We start from the raw sequence: 7,168 nt of genomic DNA on the forward strand, positions 1-7,168 counted from the left end.
GAAAGATGCACCTGGTTCTTCTGCTTGCATGCGCTTTCTCAAAATGTATCAAGTGACTTGCCAAAGCGAGAAAGCATAGTAATAAATGGAACTTTGTGTTCGTTCTTTACTTACTGGGAATAATATCCTACAGATAGTGATAAATAAGATAAAATAGACACTAATAAATAGCGTAAAATATTTGTTATAGTTTAATACAGACGACGAAGTAGTTACATATACAAGTATAATACAGATTTCAGAAAAATACAGCATTTGAAACACGCAAATCCATACATTCAAAACTAGAAATTCGTTTAAATTAGGTAAATAAAACACAAGAAACAAAATCATAACAAAATTCATTCAAATCAAATTAAAAAAACACGCAAATCCATACATTCAAAACCAGAAATTCATTTAAATTAAATAAATAAAACACCAGAAACAAAAAAACAACAAAATTCATTCAAACCAAATCGAAAACTCAAAAAAACAATAACACGCAAAGACGAACAATGGCATTCAATACACACATCAAGACACAGACAATACACAGTAACCCATTTTTTTTAGAACACACACACAGGTATACACACTTGAGAAAACATTCACTCTCGACCACAGACTCACTTTCGCCTCCCTCCTCACGTAGGAAGCCAAGCAGAAACCATAGAAAATCCCGTATCTGGATCCCCCAAGGATCCCCCAAGGATCCCCGAAGGAAGTCTGAAGGTCATTTGTCGCTCTGATAATCTACAGAAGAGGATCCTGTGGTTACGTTGTGGGTAATTTGTTCAGGACTTTTTTTTAAAGGATATTTACTGAATCAATGAAATATTATAGAAGTGGGGCTTAGCAAACAAATTAAGTTTCTGAGAATTTCTTCATATATTTCAGGCTATTATTATTATTATTATTATTATTATTATTATTAATATTATTATTATTAATATTACTATAAGCTAAGCTATAACCATAGTTGGAAAAGCAAACTGCTATAAGCCCAATGGCCCCAATAGGGAAAAAAAATAGTCCACTAAAAAAGTAAACAAGGAAATAAACTACAAGAGATGTAATAAGCATAGTAATAATATTAAATTTGATCATCTATCTATTGTATAAACTATAAAAAAAAACAATAGGAAGAGAAATGAGGTAGAATAGTGCGTCCGAGTGTACCCTCAAGCAAGAGAACTCTAATCCAAGACAGTGTAAGGCCATGGTACAAACGCTATGGCACTATCCAAGACTAGAGAACAATTGTTTGATTTTGGAGTGTCCTTCTCCTAGAGGAGCTGCTTACCATAGCTAGAGTCTCTTCTACCTTTACCAAGAGGAAGTAGCCACTGAACAATTACAGTACAGTAGTTAACCCCTTGAGCGATGAAGAACTGTTTGGTAATCTCAGTGTTGTCAGGTGTATGTGGACAGAGGAGAATGTGAAAAGAATAGGCCAAACTATTCGGTGTATGTGTAGGCAAAGACAAGACAAAATAAGCCGTAAACAAGAGAGAGGGATCCAATGTAGTACTGTCTGTACAGTCATATACTTTATATATAAAAAAAAAAGAAAAAAAAAGTATTTGTTAGTTCAAGTTAACTTAATGAAAATTAATTTTTTTTGGTGGCATGATCATTTACCGTCGATTGCCTTTTATTAAGACATGATAACCTGCTAAAATATTTTTTTCTTAATAACGATAATGTGTAAAGTAATATACCTAACTAGTGCACGTGACCCGACAAAAATTGTCTAAATATTTAGATGGATTCACTCACGCACCCCTCACTCACTACTCCTTCTACCACCAACCCCAGCTTGAGGGACGGGAAGAGCTGAGCGTGACCGGATATATATATATATATATATATATATATATATATATATATATATATATATATATATATATATATATATATATATGTATATAATATATATATATATGTATGTATGTATGTACGTATGTATATGTTTACATATATACATACATACATATATATACATACATACATACATACTTTTGTATATATATATATATATATATATATATATATATATATATATATATATATATATATATATATATATATGGGAGATTTAAGATAACATAAACCTTTTTAGAATCTATTAACCAACAAATAAATCTTTTAATAGATCACCTACGAACAAATAAAAATTCTAAAGAACATACCAACAAGTAAATAAAGTTATTCACGACCAACAAAAAATTTATAATTATCAAATAACTTCCTCAGAATAAATATAACTTTGAATTATCAAAAAACTTACCTAACAACAATTATAACTATTTAAGGGCTTCCATAAAATACAATTATCCATGAACATGATAATTCGGAGTAAATCAAATTTTTAAAAATACTTTAATTTGCAAACAAATACAAAGTATTTTCGAGCTAATAACCAGTCTGTTCTAAAAGACCTCGGGTCTAGATCTCTCTCTCTCTCTCTCTCTCTCTCTCTCTCTCTCTCTCTCTCAGACACATTACTATGTCTTATATCAATATTTTGAAATAACAACAACAACAACAACAACAACAACAACAACAACAATAATAATAATAATAATAATAATAATAATGTAATTTACTGTTGTCAAGCAAAACTTTATATGGATTAGCTTTCAAAAATCATGTCATAAACAGAATGATAATACCTACCCTTCTTTGTGAATAAAATGTAAATTAGAGCCAAGATTTAGACCTAATAACTTGGTTTATTGATTTATAAATATAAATTGATATGTCCGTTGAATTTCTTGGATAGGCCTTCAAAAAAAGGGAGACATTAAATTAGCAGAAACGTCAGCGCATTTCTATATCAACATTAAACGTTCATATTTAGGTTTAAATGTCACTCATGAGTGGCAGAGGTAAGGAACCGGACATTGTCTAGAGACTGACCTATGTACATATGATCAGCGTCCAAGCCCCTATCCATGTTACATTATGATTATTATTACTAGCTAAGCTATAATCCTAATTGGAAAAGCAGGATACTATAAGCACAAGGGTTCCTACATGGGAAAATAGCCCAGTGAGGAAAGGAAATAAAAAAAATCAATAAACAACAAGAGGAGTAATGAATAATCAATATAAAGTATTTTAAAAAAAAGTAACATTATTGAAATAGAATTTTCATATATAAACTATAAATATCTATCTATCTATCCATCTATATATATATATATATATATATAGAATCTACCCGTATCCTTATCTTTGATAGATATCAATTGACATTCAAACATTCACTGGGGACATCCGAAATAAACTCAGGTATTCCACGTATAAGAGGGTTAGAATAAACACAGGCTTCCCATGTAAAAGAGTTGGAATAAACCCTGGTCTCTCATGTAAAAGAGTTGGAATAAACCCTTGTCTCCCAAGTAAAAAGAGTTGGAATAAACACAGGATTTCCATGTAAAAGGAGTTGGAATAAATCCAGGTCTCCCATGTAAAAGAGTTGGAATAAACTCAGGTCTCCCATGTAAAAGAGTTGGAATAAACTCAAGGTCTCTCATGTAAAAGAGTTGGAATAAACCCAGGTCTCTCATGTAAAAGAGTTGGAATAAACCCAGGTCTCCCAAGTAAAAAAAAAAAGCTGGAATAAACCCAAGTATCCCATGTAAAAGAATTGGAATAAACTCAGATCTCCCATGTAAAAGAGTTGGAATAAACCCAGGTTTCCATGCAAAAGAGTTGGAATAAACCCAGGTCTACCATGTAAAAGTTGGAATAAACCAAGGACTTCCATGTAAAAAAAAAAAAAAATTGGGATAAACCCAGGTCTCCTATGTAAAAAAAAAAAAAGTTGGAATAAAGCCAGGTCTCCATGTAAAAGAGTTGGAATAAAACCAGATTTCCCATGTAAAAGATTTGGAATAAACTCGGTTTCCCATGTAAAAGAGCTGGAATAAACCCAAGTCTCCATTGTAAAAAAGAGTTGGAATAAATCTTGGTGTAGCATATAAAAAGAAGTTGAAATAAACCCAGGTCTCCCATGTAAATGAGTTGGAATAAACCCTGGTTTCCCATGTAAAAGAGTTGGAATAAACTCCTGTAGAAAGAGTTGGAATAAACCCGTCTCCAATGTAAAAGCGTTGGAATAAACCCAAGTATCCCATGTAAAAGAGTTGGAATAAACCCAGGTCTCCCATGTAAAAGAATTGGAATAAAACCATGTAAAAAAAAAAGTTGGAATAAAGCCAGGTCTCCCATGTAAAAGAGTTGGAATAATTCATAGGTCTCCCATGTAAAAGAATTGGAATGAACCCAAGTATCCCATGTAAAAGAGTTGGAATAAACCCAGGTTTACCATGTAAAAGCGTTGGAATAAACCCAGGTCTCCCATGAAAAAGAATTGGAATAAACCCAGGTTTCCCATGTAGAAAAAAAAGCTGGAATAAACCCAGGTTTCCCATGTAAAAGAGTCGGAATAAATCCAGGTTTCCCATGTAAAAGAGTTCGAATAAACCCAGATCTCCCATGTAAAAGAGTTGGAATAAACCCAGATTTCCCATGTAAAAGAGTTGGAATGAACCTAGGTCTCCCATGTAAAAGAGTTGGAATAAACCTAGGTTTCCCATGCAAAAGAGTTGGAATAAACCCAGGTCTCCCATGTAAAAGTGTCTCATGACTATCTTTTACACAAAAGTCTTAAATATCTATATTCGAGGCTTACATCTCTCACGGTCTCACCTGTTTCCGTTTATCCGTAATGACCTTTAGATCCTTGTCATTTGAGCTTTGCGATACGTTCTTAAAAACGTTTTTGTTAATCAGCTGTCACATTTTCATGCGGTTTAAATTCACTGTTGATGCTAATTCCTTGCTGTCATTCACACTTCCATTTCGTCTTTTCAGAAATGTTGATAAAGCAATTCAACTAATAATAAAAGTGTTTAATCCAAAAGATTTTTTTCTCTTCTAAAAATAGCCTTCTTCATAGCACATCATTTCCTTCGAAGATAATTCTTTATCGAGTAAATTCAAATACTTGATTATCATTTCTTGTTCTCACATGGTTTTTAAGTCAACGTATCAATTAACTAGAATCGACAAAGTTATCCAAACTCATTTTCAGTCGAAGAATTTCTATTTGAAGAAATTAAGCAACGCATCAACAATCTCTTGAAAAACACATTATTCTTCCTATTATCATCACATATTCTTGATCGATCATCTACTGACAGAAGAGTTAAGTTCCTTCCTCTTATAATCACATATCCCTGATCGATTATCTACCGACAGAAAGGCAATCCGACCGTCCGAACGCCGACAAACTCCACAGATATTCGGCGTCGATCTTCAGCGGAATGCGCTCCGGAGCCTTGATAGGATCCTGAGCCGTTCGCGAGGACGTGGACTCCAAGAATGCGAGGGAGGCAGACGCAGGTAGCACAGGGATCGCCAAAGGATGTGGTGGTGCGTTTGTATGTTTGTTTATGTGAGGGGCCACATGCGTGCGTGCGTTCGCAAGGCGTCTCAGGTATACGCAGGAAGAGTGAAAGAGAAGGTGAAAAGAAGTTAAAAGGAGAAATTACGGGCCATATATTCCTCTTCCGCTCAACGGAAACTGCCAATAACAGCTTGGGTCCTTTCGTGTGGAATTCTTTTGAGTCATAAGTCAATTGGGAGTTTTACATACATACATACATACATACATACATACATACATACTAAAATTATATTAGTTATCTATTTTCTAGAGCATCGCTATGACTAAAACAATTGAGCCCTTGAAACAATACTTTGAGGAACGACTGAAAATGTAGAAATGTAGGTATATGTTCTCTAAATACATAAATGCATACATAATACACACACACACACACAATATATACATATATATATATATATATATATATATATATATATATATATATATATATACATATATATACATACATACGTGTTTGTGTGCGTGCATATATGATATATATCTAATTCATATATATATATACTGTATATATATATATATATATATATATATATATATATATATATATATATATATATATATATATTATATTTCAACACATATACATATGGATATTTATTTTTTTACACATTCATATGTATGTATAAATTATACACATTCATACACAAATATAAAATGAATATATCCTCTATGGCATTTCCCCTTACAAAAGTGGGTCCCAGAGTATGTTAACACTCCAGGTCTTCCCTAACCATATTGAAATTAACAACAGTTTACTAACTGCAAGATATACAGTTTCTGCACACCTCAACAGAAATACCAACTTAAGAGGTCATTTGGTGCCGTGTTGTAAGCTCAGAGTTCATGGAAGTTTGACAGCTTAATAGAAAATAAACTGGAACAGATAATATAGAAAGCGAAAAAGTAGGGACACCTAGAAGTAGATGAGACGCTGCAAAGGCCTTCTAGTAACACAGATTCTAGGTGTTACTAGAAGGTATTTGTACTGTATAATGTGGGAGGCACTGACGATACAATAATAACCTGAATTAGAGTACCTGACCAGGGAGTAGTGATATGGTCACCATAATTTGTTATAACCTATTTCTGTGCTGACCTAAGAGGTGATATTATACACTTTATGCTTTGTTAAGGGTTGTGGTGGCTGATGTGGTAACGTCCCTGCCTGGTGAACGTCAGACTGGGGTTAAGATTCCCGCTCAAACTCGTTAGTGTCTTTGGTAGTTGCAACCTCACCATCCTTGTAAGCTGTGGGGGGTTTGTGGGAGCTGAGTCATCAGCAGCTATCGCCTGGCCCTCCTTAGTCCTACCTTAAGTGGAGAGTGGGCTTGGACCCAGATCATATGTATATATGGTTAGTCTCTATGGCATTGTTGTGCTCGATAAGGCAGTGTCACTGTCCCTTGCCTTTGCCATTCATGAGTGACCTTTAAACCTTTAAACTGCTGTGGATCGCAACCGCCTTTCAGAGGAGCTATTAACCTGAACCCTTCTGTACCCAGTAATTCAAAGGTTTATAAGCTTACAAGTCAAATATATGTTTGTTTGTTTTCCAATGCCGAACCCCATTCAGGGCAAACAGCTTAATGGCAAAACAAAATTGCATTTATAGAAAAAGAAGAGGAAGAAAATACTGTTGCAATCATAGTAGATTTGGGCTTCTTAAGGCAGTAAAAGCCTTCTTAAAAATTGGTTTTCTTGAAA

This window comes from Palaemon carinicauda, chromosome 36 (assembly GCF_036898095.1).
Source record: "Palaemon carinicauda isolate YSFRI2023 chromosome 36, ASM3689809v2, whole genome shotgun sequence".
NCBI lineage: Eukaryota > Metazoa > Arthropoda > Malacostraca > Decapoda > Palaemonidae > Palaemon > Palaemon carinicauda.